This window comes from Protopterus annectens, chromosome 7.part0 (genome assembly GCF_019279795.1).
Source record: "Protopterus annectens isolate FY-2018-M chromosome 7.part0, PAN1.0, whole genome shotgun sequence".
NCBI classification, from domain to species: domain Eukaryota; kingdom Metazoa; phylum Chordata; order Ceratodontiformes; family Protopteridae; genus Protopterus; species Protopterus annectens.
In genome coordinates, this window is record NC_056739.1 from 604,985,144 (window position 1) to 605,002,664 (window position 17,521).

At 38.4% G+C, this 17,521-nt stretch overlaps 1 long non-coding RNA gene across 2 annotated transcripts in view; it reads right to left on the bottom strand.

The window, feature by feature from the left end:
* Positions 1-2,063: 2,063 nt before the first annotated feature.
* The window catches only part of LOC122805833, a 37,225-nt gene continuing 21,767 nt past the window's right edge, over positions 2,064-17,521 (bottom strand). The window contains exons 1-3 of one of the 2 annotated variants that reach the window (XR_006365463.1): positions 16,148-16,288; positions 10,163-10,263; positions 2,064-2,575 (exon numbers count right to left, since the gene is read on the bottom strand). This is a non-coding gene — a long non-coding RNA (uncharacterized LOC122805833). Of the gene's footprint in view, positions 2,576-10,162; positions 10,264-16,147; positions 16,289-17,521 lie in introns of those variants that run through there. The other variant, XR_006365462.1, reaches the window with a different exon arrangement.

The window sequence follows — 17,521 nt, forward strand, 5'->3', positions numbered from 1 at the left end:
GCACATCTGGCATCACATCTTGATCTAAGGATGTTATAATTCCATTATACTCTGCCCTCATCAGACCAATAATTGAGTACAAAGCTCCTTTCTGCATGTATCTCAACAGACATCTGCAACAACTGGAGAGACCACAGACGTTTCTCACCAAGAAATTACAGGGTACACAAAACAAGTCCTACTTAGAAAGACTGAAAGACTTGTCACTGTATTCTGTCTCCTACAGGTTGCTTTGGGGTGACCTGTGCTTGGCTTACAGGGCAGTCTCTGACCCGGCCTTGATGGAAATGTTACACATTTGTAAATCAAACTGCAGGAGGCTTACTCGTTTCAGGGATCCTGACCTAGCCTCTGACATGAACAGGATATGCTGGAGAGATAGATACATCTCCCAGACATTGCCACGTCTCAGGAACAAGCTTCCAGTTTACACAAAACAGAGCCCCTCCCTGACCCTCTTCAAACACAATCTAAATCAATGGATGGATGAACCCAAATTCACTCCTGGGGTGGTGCCCATGTCCCCCCTGAACAGAGGAATTCGGTATTAACTACCATAGACCTCTACCTCTGCAAATTTTACTCACCTAACCACTGACAACTGGGGCAACTCAGGATAAATATGGCTAGCCTTGTAAGGGCTCTAGGGCCATTAACCTAGTAACCTCCTATGAACCTATGGACCTACATGCCACTGGTGGACCTATGATGGAATGTACAACACTGCCAATTTGTTATTTACATGCCTCTTCTACTCATGATTATATGCAGAGTAACAGAACAGCTCAAAATAAGTGTTGCCTGCAGAAAGACAGACCCCCCCCATACCCTTCAGAATTGGTATAAACCCTCCACATCCCCAAAAATACATATACCCATACATATGAACTCCCCAGCCACACAACACTGAAGAAGGGAGAAAGTGCACAAACTTGAACAGTGGTCTCGGACAATCACTTGTTTCACTGTATATGAGCCAGCAAATGATTTCTGTGATTCTATAGCTAGAGGGCTCATGAAGAAACTTCCTGAACAGCATTCCTTGCACCATTAACATTGATATTAACCTTGTCTGTTCTTAACTAACCACAAATGGTCACTGTGCCTAAACAGTGCAGTTACAAACTTATGAATACATCCTTTTGGTTTGTCCCTGGATTTGGATCTACCACATAGACAATGTCTTTACTACGTAGAAGTAATGTGTGCTTCAACGGTATTAGGCACATATGCAACTGAAGAACATATGGGAACTGTACAACACTGCCAATCTGTCATTTACATGCCTCTTCGACTCATGAATATATGCAGAATAACAGAACAGCTCAAAAGAAGCATCATTTGCAGAAAGACAGACCCCCCCCATCTCTCAGAGTTGGTACAATATTACTATATTCAGTTACTGAAGTATGAATGTTTTATACAAATTTACCAAATTCTTATCTCTTAATGAGATATTTTTCAACAATAAACCTTGATGTTTCATACATTTTTATCACAGATAAAGTTTGAATATATGATAATGCCTAGATCTTTATAATATCTTACTTTTTCTAAAATATCTCATTCAAGTATAGCAGGTCTATGAATGCTAGTGTTCCAAAAAAATCATTAATTTGGTTTAACTGGCAGTGCCTAGCTTGCTGTTTCATCAAATTTTTACATGCTCTACACCTGTTGCTGACTCATTCATGTGAATTAAGATACATGCTCCAGCCCAAAGCAAGAAGAGGCAAAATACAGGTCAACAAGCTGACCACTCCTGCTAAATTTTAGTTGCACAATGTCACTGTCAAACTGTGTAAGTAAGGAGATTGTTACATGGACTTAGTGCTCCAGGTAAAAAGAACAACCAAAAGTACAGCACAGCTAGAAGGTCAAATTCTCCACATGATTAATGACCTACAGATTTAAAGTGTTTGCTTTCAGGAACAGTTCCAGGTGTTATAACGGTTGTGTTACAAGTTACATAAAGAAATGATGAACAGTATCACCCAAAATGTGGAAATTTTGCTAACAGATTTAATTATGAAGTTCACAAATATTTTACTTTGTATTTTCAAAATGCTTATTTATGGAACTCATTACTAACTATCAAGGATCTCTGATTAAAAAGTGTAAGTTACTGTCTGACAAATTCTTTCAATGTTAAATTGGGAATTCTGATGATGTCAAATGAATGTGATACTTTTGACAGACATACTAGCAAAAATTTATGCAAAATGCAGCATTACGCTATCAAAGTGCAAGGCAATGTGAAATATGGATAAATGGAATGAGAAAAGGATCCCCAGCATTAGACGCAGTATCATGTTCTGCCTTGATACTTACAATAATGCTGTGACTGCATACTCTGAATAAGTTAATAAGTGTCAGTGATTCAACAGGTATAGTACTTGCCTTTGATGCTGGGGAGCTCAGAAGGTTGTGGGTTCCATCTACAAATTAACTGCTTCAAACAATATCACATTAGTATAGCACTGTGACTGGGGTACTTAGGGTGAGGCATTAAACTGACTTTACATCTGCTTGAGTTGGTGTCGCTCTGGTGAACTGAAAGATCCCATTGCATGTTCTGAAAAATAAGCAGGAATTTTTTCATTATTAAAACAGAATCTTAAAAACAAAAATTACAAATAAAAAACACAAATGTATATATTACTCGATCAAAACATTAAAATCAATTTTGTTCACATACCAAACCTTCTCCTTACATCTAAAAACCTTTCATACATGCTATTTGTGCATTTCTTGTCAATAGTTACTTATTTATTTACATTTGTTTACCAGGTAATTGTCCAACTGGGCAAAAATGCCCGTTTTCAGTGGAGACCTGGGGAGAAAAGTTCCAGTACATACAGCATAGTAAAACAGCATGAAAAAGATGATATCTTATTTATACAAAAAGAAGTTAAAATGCATCAAATACAATAAAAAATAGGTTCTAAGGAAATAAAATGAATTGTAGTACAAATAATAGCTAGCACTTTTGATCATTACACATACTTTTTTTTTTTTAAGGAAGAAATAACTAAGGAGGTACCAAATAAATATCGAATGATTAGGCGTTATGGCAAATGTTCTAATTTTAATTAAACCACAAGCTTATATAAATGCAAAGACCTAACTAATCATTTGTCACTTGTTTACTACTGCATGTTGTATTGTGTAACAATCTTCCATACCGTTTCTTCAGTATTTTCCATTATACTCATTACTTCATTCTATTCTTTCAGTAAAATACCCTTAGGCCCATATTAACCATAAACTAATCTAAAAAAAGAAAAACAGTCGGCTCTTAAGCCCTAAGCGGCTTAAGTTTCATTAGCAAATTTTTTGTGCCAGTTGGAATTGTCAAAGGGAGTGAGGAGCAGGCATGGCTCATCCATTTCAGAGCATGGCAGTAGTAATTCCAAATCCCAATCTACCAATAGTAGCAATGTGAATGCATGGGTGCATACATATGTCAGATGGAGGGCATTAGGTCCCCTGTAGTAATGTGGTATCTATATCACTATTTGGGGGTGAGGGTAGACTGGAGGGAAAATGCCTCCTGTACCCATGACAACACGAGGAATGCTTCCTACTGTGGCAGGACCTGCCTGCTGTCAAGTCTAGAAGATTAGGTCATCCTTCTAGGTCCTGGCCCAAGTGAGAAGCCACATTCACTCAGTAGGTGGAACAGATACCTCTTCCACTGAAGCAAAAGCACAGGTGGGAAGGCCCAATGCACTCTCATGGCTGACTAGATGTCTACACTCTCTGGTGAGGTTTGATGGTCAACAGTCAAGGAGGCAAAAAGAATTTCTGCTATTCTGCTTAACCCTGTTATTTAAAGTTTCTTCTCAAATTCTTGCAAAATCACTTCATCCTTTCTTATTCCAAAAAAATGTTTCCATGGTTTCTCTATACTCTTACATTTATTGCCATCATATATTCCCCCATTGCCTTGCAATTAATCTTTTTACTACCAATTTTAAATAAGCAAATCTTGAGAGAAAAAAGTCACACACTAGTTTTTTTCTATTTTTTTCCCCTTCCTTTCTACTATAGCTTTTCTAATCTCTTTACTAAAAGCAGGTTGCATTATTGATTCATACCATTTCATTTTTTTTTTACTTTACTATTTCTCAAGTTTAGTTTCCATTTACTCTAGGGGTAAAAGAATTTCCCCAATATCCAGGCAAGATTATCCCTAGTCAGTATGAAATCAGGATCAGGTCTGCATTGAAAATAGGTCATGCTTAGTGAGACTAATCCAGTCAACAACAGCATAAATAAAGTCAAATCAATTTTACTAAATCCTAAACACTGTAGAAAATTAATCAGTCAACTAAAACGACAGCAAAACATATAAAATAAATACTAGACACTAAACATACACAAAACATGAAATAATAAAACTGTACAGATACTATAAACATATTCAAGCTAAATTAAATATAAGGAATAAAAACTATTAACTATTGTATTGTTCTCTACACAGTTATGATACTGGAAGTAGAAGTTTGGTTAAAATGACTGCAAAGCTGAAGCCACAGTTTGATACGTCACAAAATATGATATATGATAAATGTAAATTGTCTACTACATTAAGAACAAATATTAAAGCTGTGGCTATCAAGAATGAAATAGTCAAAATTAGAATGACACCAGATTAGCCATTTTGTATCTTCAGAATATCCATATAATTCTTCAGTATAACAAAATGATTTACATCAGTTCAAATATGGGTGTGAATGATGTAAGACATACCTCCCTGGACTAAATGAAAAGAGACATGGAGGCACTCTCAGATTATGTAGCCCAGGCAGGTATGACCCTAGTCCTGAGCAGTATCCTACCATCACCCCGAATGATACCATAGTACAAGCAGAAAATTATTGATTTCAACATTTGGCTAAGTTTCTGGTGTCATTCTGAGGGGATCCAGTATCTGTCTGTCTGGGGTGACATGACTGACAGACCTTGATGCTTTGCCAGAGATGGCCTGCATCTGTCACCCCTGGGCTTCTGGATACTGGCCAAGGTTCTTGCCACCCTTATAGTGCCTTTTTTAGGCTGTGTTCCAAAGACCAAATTACCACCATAACAGCTACAAACAAATGCAATCTGAGGGTCATGCTGCTCAATGATAGAAGTCTAAATCTCAAAATGCACTCGCTCAAAGCACTCCTCAAAATGAAGAACATCGACATTTGTGCTGTAACAGAGACCTAGTTCAAGGCAGCAGAAAGCACCACTGCACTACCAGGCTACAACTCATTTCACACCTTTTGGCCCCAGAACTTGGACTGAAGCGCCAAAGGCGGTGGTGTTTCCATATTCATAAAGGATGCACACACCTCCAGACTTTTAGCCCAATATAATGCATCTGAGATACTTCAGGTGCAACTAACACAGGGTAAGACAGCAATTCAGGTTATAGCCTGCTATAGGTCCCCAACCATGTCCCAAGACTCACACTCCACGTTCCTAAGCACCCTGGAGAATATTAGGGTCCAACCTAACACTCTCATATTGGGCGACTTCAAATACCCCTCCATTAACTGGGAAAACTACTCATGTACCAATACACTTGCCCAACACTTTCTGGACTTCATTAATTCCAATGCCTTGAGCCAGCTCATTCTTATCCCCACTAGAGGTAGCAACACCCTTCACCTGGTCATTACTAACATGGGTGACTGTTGCTCTACATCAATAATCAACTCCTCCCTGGTTAGATCTGACCATAAACTAATCCACCCCCCCCCGCCCCACAAAGGTAACCACCATGAAAAAATCTCCAAAGCTAACTTTGGGCTCCTAAAAACAGAGGTGGCTAACTTCACGGCACCCATCCAAGTGGAGAATAATTGTATGACTGCCACATCCCATACCAATGCACTATATGAACACGTACACAAATGCATGGATCTCGCCATACCCAATAGAACCAAGATGTTCTCCTCAAAGAAAAGGAAGCCAATCTGGTGGTTCCCTGACATAAATAAACTCTACAACAGAAGGAGGAAACTGATGTGGAATAAGGTGAAGTCCCAAGACTGGAACAACTCCCTTATCAGCCTCAACAAAAGTTCGAGATCCCTCATCAAATCCTCTAAAGCTAGTTATGAAAACAGAATTGCAGCAGATATAAAGACACCCACAAGGCCTTCTATAGTAATGTAAAGAATCTCCATGGCAATACCCAGATTTTCTCTGAGCTACTGCACAATGGTACCTCCTATACCAAGCCAACAGATATTGCCAATATACTGGCCGAAAGATTCAGTACCAACTTTACCCCTCCCTCCCAAAGGACCAATCACAATACCAGTAGATTGCTAGGCACCCAGTATTACTGCTGCACAGGTTAAAACAGCACTGTCCAAGGCCAAGAATACAGCTTCTATGGGACATGACAATGTCCCCGGCTGCGTTCTACATGAACTACAGAGTGAACTGGCACCTCACCTGTGTTCCCTGTTCAATCACAGCCTCGCCTCAGCTTTGTCCCTACCGAATGGCGCACTGCTACAGTCATCCCTCTCCACAAGGGAGGAGCAACTACAGACCCCGGGAACTATCGCCCCCATTAGCCTGATGAGTCTGATATGCAAAGCTATAGAACGCATCATCATGGACATAAACAAGGATATAGGGAATCTCCAAACTCTGGATCCTACAAAGTTTGGTTTTGTGAAGAGTAGCTCATGCCTGCTCCACTTGGTCGACTTCTTTGAGTCAGTCACCAGAGCTGTGGATGAAGGCAAGGTGGTTCATACAGCCTACCTTGATCTGGCCAAGGCCTTTGATACCATTCCCCACTCAGGAATCATAGAAAAACTCACTAAGCTAGGAATCAACCCCTATATTACTAGGTGGGTTGCAAACTGCCTCACAGTTAGAACCCACAGTGCAAAAGTAGCTGACTCCAAGTCAGACTGTTGACCAGTCACAAGCGGTGTCCCACAGGGTTCGGTCCTGGGTCCTCTCCTGTTTATCTACTTCTCTGAAGTTCAGGCCAACACAAAGGGACTCTGGCTGACAAAGTTTGCAGATAATTGCAAGTTAGGAGCTATTACTAATTCCCCAAGTGATGCTGACATCCTACAGAAAGGCCTCAATGAGACCAACAACTGGTGCCAGAACCACGGCCTTAAGCTCAATGCCAAAAAATGTGTCATCATCCCCCTTGTGAAAAACCTGGCTCCCTTGAATTACCACATTGATGGTAGTCCACAAAAGACAGAAGGCATTATAAGAGATCTAGGAACACAGGTTGACAGCAACCTCTCTTTTGACTACCACACTGTCACTATGGTCAGAAAGTCCTTCTATGTGGTACATCTCATTACTAAGGGTTTTGCATCCAGGAAGAAAGAGGTCATCGTCTCCCTCTACTCTTCCCTCATTAGGCCAATTATGGAGTACACTGCCCCATTTGGCATGTACCTCACTAGACACTTGCAACAGCGGGAGAGGCCACAAAAGTACCTGACAAAGAGGATCCTACGCCTTAAACACTTGTCCTATATGGACAGACTAAAAAAAAGTCCAACTATTCTCTGTCTCATATCGCCTACTTAGAGGCGATCTCTGCTTGACTTACAAAGCCATGTCTGACCCAGCTCTGTTAGAAATCCCAATCTCTCCGCACCACACACTCCAGAGACCTCAACCTCATTACCATAATCAACAGAACATGCTGAAGGGACAGGTTCTTAACCCAGAGACTGACCATGCTATTGAATAGACTTCCCATACATGTCAAGCAGAGCACCTCACTGACCCTCTTCAAGAGAAATCTTGATGAGTGGATGGGGAATAGAAAATTTACCCCAGGATCATTCCAATGGCTCTACTTGACAGAGGCACTAGGAAGTAAGGTCGGGTGGCACAATGCCAAGGTAATCCTATGGACTAGGTTTGTAAAGGCTCCAGGGCCATTAGCCTAGCACACCTATGAACCTAAATGAACATACTAGCAAACGCTGTTATAATAGCAAGAAGTACATAAATAATACAGTCTACTAAATAAAAGTCCCAAAATATGATTTTAGCTAGAAACATCATAGGAAAGCCCACAGTAAAGTTAAATTTTCATTCCAGGTGAGAACAGTTCCCAAACTAAAGTAAAAAAACACACTGGTGAAAAACAGAAGAGGATGACAGCTGTCAAACATAACAACTACTACATTTCTGTAGTAAAGCCAATAACAGAGGTAAATTAGATTTCCATATAAAAATCAAAGTGAGTCAGGAAATACCCATGTCACCAAAATAATCAAATCAAATGACATTAAATTGAAAACTGGCAGAAGTCCAACCTAGACAAGCAGTAGAGCAGTCTATCATAATACTCAGTTTCTAGCAACCTCACACACAATATGCTATGTGGTAATTCATTTCTCTCACACAAATACAGCATACTGCAGGATTTCACCACTTACCACACAAGCAGAACAAAGTTTTCAGAAATGGAATACTCGGGGATAAGCCAAGAGTATGAGCAATGTAAAAAATTAAGTGAATCTTATATAAATCATGTTGAAATTTTTTTTATGTCACCTTTTAGGGAAAGGTGGGCGAAGAGTTTAAAGAAAGACGTTATGTGCTTTGTTAGCTGGTGTTTATGGTATAAGTGGCATACTGTTGTTATGTGCATGTCACTTATAAATTGGCTTTACTTGACAGAGGCACTGGGAACTAAGATCGGGTGGCACAATGCCAGGGTAATCCTGTGGGCTAGGCTTGTAAAGGCTCCAGGGCCATTAGCCTAGTACACACCTATGAACCTATGAATCCAAGAGAGAGCAACTGAGGGGTAATCAGAGAGACAGACTAGAGGTCCTGATATTTCAAACAAGGTGGCAAAATCTTTATAACTGCCCAGCATTACCCAAAAAAACAAAACAGCATCAAGGATCATGATTTTTATTTATCATTTGTTAACCAGGATAGAGCACTGATCGCATATGAACAATTTCAGTCTCAGTACAGCAAACTAGGAACCACACTATGGTGAAGCAGAGTTCTCATAAAAAAGTACTAAAAGCAAATAAACACGGATTCTGCAAACATCGTAAAACTTTACAATTGCAAAGCTTCTGGATCAAGTAATCCTTCCTCAGTGCTAAAACCATTTTAAAAAACAAATATTCATTAAATAACATTTTCCAAAACTCAGTTAATTAGCCTAGCAATCAGGAAATACAATCAGAGTGCTTAAAGGTGTAAGTCACATAAAGGCAGAACTTTACCTTAAACACATTTGTTTATGTTTTAAAATCAGTTTCAAACTAATATTGGCATTAATAGGTTCATAGGTAGGTACTAGGCTATCGGCCCAACGGCCTCCATAAGCCTAGCCAGCAAGCTACCATAGCTTACGCCACCCAAGAAAGTTATTTTCCTGTGCCACTGTCCAGCAGAGACACAGAAGTGATCCCTGGGGTGTATTTCCTATTTCCCATCCACTTATCAAGATTTTTCTTGAAGAGTGCTAATGAAGAACTTTGCTTGACATAGATGGGTAGCTTGTAATATTGGCATTAATGCCAGGTTTTTTATCAGCCTGAGACATAACAATGACCTATATTCAAACATTCCAAGTTTATTATCCAAATCACCTCCTCTAACACCACTATTAATAACCTCTATAACCATAAAGACAAAAATGATGTTCATTCCTGTTTTCCAAATAGTGTTTTGCTAATGCATTAGTCTGAACAGATATACACTTGTCAGACATATGTTCTATTATATGCTCTTTCAATTTTCTACATGATCTATTTACATAAAAGGCAGCACACTTTTTATACACTTTTTACAAGTCACAAGGTAAATGACATTAAAAGTGTTACATGTTGCAAAACACTTAAATATGCATTCTTTCCATGTTTGTGGATGTCGAAAAATATTCTGTGTACACATAAATTCGCAGCAACAACAATTATAGCAAGGGAACTTTCCATATCTATTGCTAATATTATGAATGGAGCATTTCATGTCTTTATAACATAGATGATTCTTTAGATTGGAACATTTCTTATAAGTAAAACTTGGCTCATCACCAATCATCAACCTTAACTCTGGTAAAGCCTTCAGAATTCCCCAGTTATTCCTGATACTTTTACTATCTTGTCTTATCTGTTAGATAAGTTGATTACTTAACCCAAGTTCAATTCCACTGGTGTCTCGACCAACATCTCGTCTGTGGACCACTGTAAGCTTGCCTTCCTCTTCGTTTTCTTAAATGTCTTCCTCTGGGGGCATCTTATGAGTAAAGAATAGGGATAGTATAATTAAAAACAAATAATAAAGCCAGCAACTCCACACAAGTCCTAATTGTTCCTTAAATGTTTTGTGCCTGACAAAGCTCTCACAACATACTGTACTCTATTTTCCATCATTTGAATTTAAAATACCTCACAGGCAACTTTACATACTTTAAACTTTTTGATATTTTTTTTAACTGTGACAACACAATTTAATTCATTCTACACAGTCACTTTCCCTGGGATTCAGAAATATTTATTGTGCAACCATGTAATGGCTAATTAACATGACTAAAGTAGTGCAACACAGCTCAAAGCTGATTAACAATGCAACAGGAGTCAATTAACACAAAAGAAATTAAAAAAATGCAGTGGCAAAAGCCATTAAACCAAGTAAAAAGAAGTCATGTGGCCTGAGGAATTTAACCACATTCGTACAGTACAGCTGTGATAATGTGTGTGCCTACAAGTGAAGGTCACACCTCTATGAGAACTGCTGAGAACAAAGTTCTTACAGAATTATTGGCATTAATGGGAAGGAAATGTGTTGTGTGTCTAGGATAATCAGAAAGGAATATGAGCAAGCAGAAGAACACACAGAAGGGCAAGGGAAAAGAAAAAATTAAACAGGGTGGAGAAGTAAGGATGTTTTCAGCACATACTTTATTCTTACTAGAAAACTTACTAAAACTTGACTCCCTCTACGGAATCAAACAATACCTGACAAATACTGTTAAGATCAAGGGAGCCCGCAGGATTTTTTGCAGGGGGGTGCAAACGGAGCCTTGCCCATGCAGCCCCACCCCCTCCACCCATGCAGCCCCACCCCCTCCGCCCATGCAGCCCCACCACCACCACCACCACCACGCAGCCATTACAGGGTCCCATTACCTGGCTATTTCTCCCCAGTTGCCATAAACAATGTTCAAAATTCTCAGTGTGTATACTGTTTTATGCTTTACTTCTACAATGATTACAGATATCTAGATTTAATTAGGAATCCATGATAAGTTTTTTTTACATATCCCATGTACATTGCAACTAACTCAAGGGAACTTTCAGCTGGCAGCCCTTTTGAATTCTGATCAAGAAGGCTTGGCTGTTCAGTTCTCTGTACTGGAATAATTTCTTATTCATTGCTAATAATCATTTTATTTACTTGGGTACTAACAGAGTTTTCCTTTTTACCTACCATAAAGACAAGGTATTTGTTTTATTTCAAATTACTTTCCCTTGTTTTATTTATTTATAAGTGACTTAGAAACAACTACTGAGGAAGAATGTTCATTAGCTCAGTATTTCTCATGTAGGACACTAAACGGAGTCCCATGAGCCTGTTCAGATTATACAGATTTAAACAGATTAGTTTATAACACTAGTGTTCTTTGGCTTCCACGATTAGCTCTCAGTAACACAATTTGCTGTTTAAATAAAAGCTAGCATTCTGTGCTCTGAATGCACGACACATTATAGTTGTATTTAACTTAAACTGCGTGCAGTCACTAAATTATGTATATCTTTTAATTAATGCTTAATCAAGCATTTCTTCATAATCCCAACATTGACACAGTTGTAAGTCATCACTTCATCTTTTTAAAGATAATTCCAGTAGTCCTAATATATGCACATTATTAATTCTTTTCTCAAGATTAGTTTTACTGAGTGGGCAAGGGAAATTCTGGGTGTTTTCTGCTTTTGTGTGGTTGAACCTTAGTTATATGAAACTGGGTCTATTATCAGTGATGTGAACAACTTCATTATATGCTTAACTAAAAGATTTAGACCTTATTTATTGACACAGACATTACAGTATCCTTCCTGTTACTGTGATAAACAAGAGTAGCCATGCATAAGAAGTGTACATATTTATGCATCGGATTATACATATGCCTATAATATATACAGATTGTTTTAATTATAATATAAAATAACGTAATTATATCCCTTCTATAATACAGCACCACTTGTTATAGTGCATTTTAAATTTATAGTTTTGAATGTTTTTCCAGCAAGCAATGAAACAAAACATATGAACCAATAATGACAAACTGCCCAATTCAGAACATTTCAACCATAAAAGGCTACTTAAACTTCTGTTATTACAATCCACAAATGTCAGTCAGTATGCACAATCTCTGCAGACGTAAAAGTCATCTCAATAATTCCACATTAAAGAGATCTGAAACTAATGAAGAGGTTGATGCTAGAAAACAACTTTATATTTCAGTGTTTCATCTACAAATTCAGTGCCTACTGCCCCTAAAGAATAAATTGCCCATGCTACATTAAACAAAAATGGTAAGCTAGTATATTGCAATAGGGAATGGGTGGCAAGCTGAAAAATAGGTTCATAGTTGCTAGGCATTTCCTCCAAAGGAAGACATACTCAGGACTGCAGCACCCCATCTCCTTAAAATACAAATCTACATGCTGTGGAAGTAGAACCTATAGCCTTCTACATCAAGATGCAAGTATGCTACCTGCTGTGCTACTAACACTGCTTTAAAATTCTATATGACAATAGTGATACCATTTTCTGAACTAAACAGTTGCACATTTTAAGCAGAGTTAGCATGAGCAGCAGTACATTTCTCTTCCCTTGAAGCTCACAATTCCTTAAAAATGCACTTGAAAATAAATTCCACCTGCTAACTCTTAACTAGGACATTACACACTCACACACTCACCTCATCCTCTTAGTGCAAGAAATATGGCCAAAGTTTAACATAAATAGGGACAGATTACAAATATTTCTCTCATGAACTTAGAAAATTGCTAGACTAACAGGATTTGTGTTAGTATGCATTTTTCTAAAGGATATGATGTCTAAAACCCAAATGTCTGTCATTATTTCGCAACTTCAAACCTTTTTAGGGGGAATATGGGGCAAAAATCTGGACATTCTGTAAAAATCTGGGCAGCTGAGGGGTGTGCTACCTCTCTTATACATACATACATACACACACACACACACACACACACACACACACACACACACACACACACACACACACACACACACACACACACACACACACACACACCTACTACTTACACACATACCTCTCAACCACTCCGAGACAAATTTCAACAGAATCAGGGACAAATGTAGAACAAATCAGGGACACTTAAACTATTACATCTATTAACTTGAGACATTAACAGAATAAGAGTATGTGAATTAATATACATGTCCTACAGGAACAAAAATCAGTACCTCTTAATCATTGTCATTATTTATTAAGTATAATGCAGCACCTTTCCGCCAAAAGGCACTAGTGTTAAGAGGGATTCATTTCAGAGGGACAGAGCTAAAATTTGAGTTAAAATCAAGGACAGTTGAGAGGTATGCTTACACACACCCCTACCTACTACTTACACACACACACACACACACACACACACACACACACACACACACACACACACACACACACACACACACACACACACACACACCTACCTACTACTTACACACACACACACACACACACACACACACACACACACACACATACACACACACACACACATACACACACACACACACACACACACACTGCACATCTATTTTTGTTCCAAGTGAATGGCCCTTACTGGTGTTAGTGGGGAGGATTTAGGCTCTTTGATTACTGGTCCAGAGGGGGGACGTCACAACATCAACAGACAGTATTACACAAGCCTGTATTTTTCTGGTGGACACCTCTATGCAGGTATTCAACAGAAATGGAATCTGTTGGTTGACAGCTTATGTTTATTTATTTTATTTTATTTTATTTATTTTACATTTGTTGACCGGGCTAGTCTGGCTGGATACATGTCCATTTTCAGCAGAGGCCCGAGGAGAAAAGCTCCACTAAATACTAAGTACATTACAAAATATTACAAATGTTTATAAGTAACAAATTAGAAAATCATAACATCACACAGAATGCAAGATAGATTCAGGAGAAGCACATTTCGATGAGCAGTTAATACCATATTAGCAATTTTACATAGAATGTACCTAGGTCGATTAGTACTGTAAAAGGAGAAGAAATAAGACAGATACTAATAGGAAGAGTGAAGGAGAGATGTAGTATGAGAAAGAAAAAGGTTAGCCTGGTGTACTGCATGTTATGTGGAAGATGGGATGAAACATGACAAAGATGTCCCAAGAATGAGAAATTATATATAGTCTGATCCAGAAAGGATCCATTTCAGCCAAAGCTGGGGAGTTACACATCACATTTTACATGAGCACAGAAGTCATAGTAGAGCTTCTGGCACAACAGTACAAGTTGCAATGTCTTATAACAGGAAAAAGCAAACATAATACATACAAAGACAAGCCTCAATAAATCAGGAAAGTTGACCAGATCATCTGTAGATATGTACAATGAGAGAGAGAGAGAGACAGTGAGATTACTGACAGGGGTGTTAATGCTGGGTAGAGATTAGGTTAGGATGGTGTATTAGTGTGGTAGGGTTGGTTAGTGCAAAAGGGGTGGGAGTAGGAGGCAAGTATGGTTTTCAGCAATGACCTGTGATTAGGGAATGTGTACATTAATGCCAAAGAGCAAACTCAGGTTATTTAATGCTACTGGTGGGTTACTGAAACATGTGCAGGTGGCCCCTGGATTATGCTGAACGAATCTCTTAACTACAACATTAAAACTGATTCACCCAAAACAGCCACAGGTGCTCAGTAAATGCAAACCGACTTCTCATTTAAAATACTGTGAAGTAAGAACATTGCGCAATCATGGTAAATTATTGATTCTAGAGAAAACTGGATGCATCTGAAACGTTCAACCCTGAATAAAAAATATAAACAGATTCGCTACTATACAGATAGCAAATGTGGAATTTCCTTTAAGCGTTGTCTTGCACTGCCATGCACCAAACATTCAATCACTTCTGTTCAATACAATAACAGTAATAGCAAACATTTCAAATACAATGCTAACATTCTCCAATAAATGGAAGAACTATGACAGCTGTCAACTAAAATAAAGTTTTCTACTAAACTATCATAAGTAATACCTCAGCTGCACTGACTGGCATATTTCCCATTGATAGATACCCTTCTCCAATAAACTGGACCCATAAAATTCCCAAACAAGGGAAGACCAAAAGTAACTCCCAGTGTCATGATAATCCTTGAGAGATATAAAGTGCAAATAATGTTATATGCAACACTTCGAAATCTTTAGCAAATTCTTACATTGACAGTGCCATTTTATTTTGTGACTTTGCAAATTTTACTTAGGCAGAATTATCACTTCCCATTTCTTCTGAAATGAGGGAAACCTCTTCTTCCTCCATCACTTGCTACACAGAAATCACAAACCCACATGCGTTTATTTGGAAGAACACTTCCAAATTCCTAATGCATACAAACCCCTATCTAATTCTTACATCCACACATAGGGTTACCACCTGTCCCACTTTGTGAGGGACAGTCCCTCTTTGGACAGTTGTGTCCTGCAAAGAATTTGTAAAAATGGCAAATGTCCTGAGATTTTAGAGCAAAATTATTTCCTATAGTTTATGTAAAAGTTGTATAAAACAGTTATTCTGTATCTGAAACACCTAAATATTATAAGAAACAGAATAAGCAACTAAAATGCTACAAGGATAAGCTTTTATTTAGGCAAAAAAGTGAAGTTTTGTCCTTTGTACTGGCCGTGGGTATGTTTCGGCCTGCAAAATCTGACGTCTGTACCAAAAATGTCCCACTTTGGACATTTGAAAAGGTGGCAACCTGTCCACACATCCCCGACCCTAACTACCTATTTCTTACTTGCACACACCTCTTAAACACTTAGAAACACACACACACACACACACACACACACACACACACACACACACACACACACACACACACACACACTTACCTCTCACTTGTACGCTCGTCTGCAGTCCCAACATCTTCTGGATTTCAAATTCCATGCGCGGGGTGGAGGCAGAAGCTAAAGATGTAAGCCAACAGTCGCACAGACGGAGAAGACGAAATCAGGTCGCAAACACCTGTTCCGTCTGTGTGACTTGATGCAAAGGAAAAAAAAAACATTTTTTTTAAATTAAAAGAAAATGAAGTCTCCGGGCCAGCCGAATCTAGGGGGTGCAAGTGCACCCTCTTGCACCTGCCTGCGGGCACCCTTGGTTAAGATTACCTTAGCATCAACCTACCTCCTTTAGTACTATAATATGCTTCCTCCATTCTTATAAACATCAACACTACCTTTAAAATTAAACTGGCCTCTTACTACTACAATGTGGTTAAATTTGCAAGTAACCTCCCTTAAAAACACAGACATCACTGTGCTATACTATAACAATAAAATTGGCTAGATCTCCTACACCCTCTTACCTACACACAGCTAATCATCACTAACAATCACCTATACACTCCTGATAAATCATCAACATTACAGAACACTTTATTCTGCTATTCTCCTACTAGAGACCTTTGTTCTAGCAACAAATTTCTATGTATCAATAAATCACTCAATACCGCTGGAGACTCTCTCTACTTCTACTATGTGGCAAACCTCTGGAAATAAACTCCTACATACTTGTTTAATCAACACCTAACTAAAGAACCAAAAAATAAGCCAGACCTGCAGAAACAAATAACCAAAAATAGAATTAATGCAGATGCTGTATCTGTTAACAGGAACCATGCCCACATGAAGAATTATCTAAAAACAAGTTTTATTAAACCCACCAGTTATGTGCTTTCACCCTCCAACAGGACATCAAACATCAAAACAAGGGTAAACCTCAGTCCACTTACATATAAATAGTCAGTTAGTCATGTGACTATTAAAGTTCATCACTTACAGGGACCACTTCAAAATAAACTTCACACTGAGTAGAAATAAAAGTGGAAATGAGTATGAATAGAAAATAAACAGAATTAACACAGATAATAACACAGAATAAACAAATACCATTAAAACATGCTATTTAAAATCATATTACAGTAAAAAAAGAGTGTTATGCAATAAATATCAGTATGACTTTTTAAACAAGGCATTGTTTCAATTTCCCCAGGCACTCAAAACTATGTGTGGAAGTAATAGTGCAGAAATTCCAATTTAGATGCTTGGATTTTCAAAACACAACTGATGGATACATTGTCATTCATCCCAGGGGGTGCATCAGTATGTACCTTATACTGCCATAAGAGTTCTTCATGTTCAGTCTTATACTCCCATGGTCATCCCCTTGGGTTATAATGGACTTGTTCAATAATGCAAAAATAA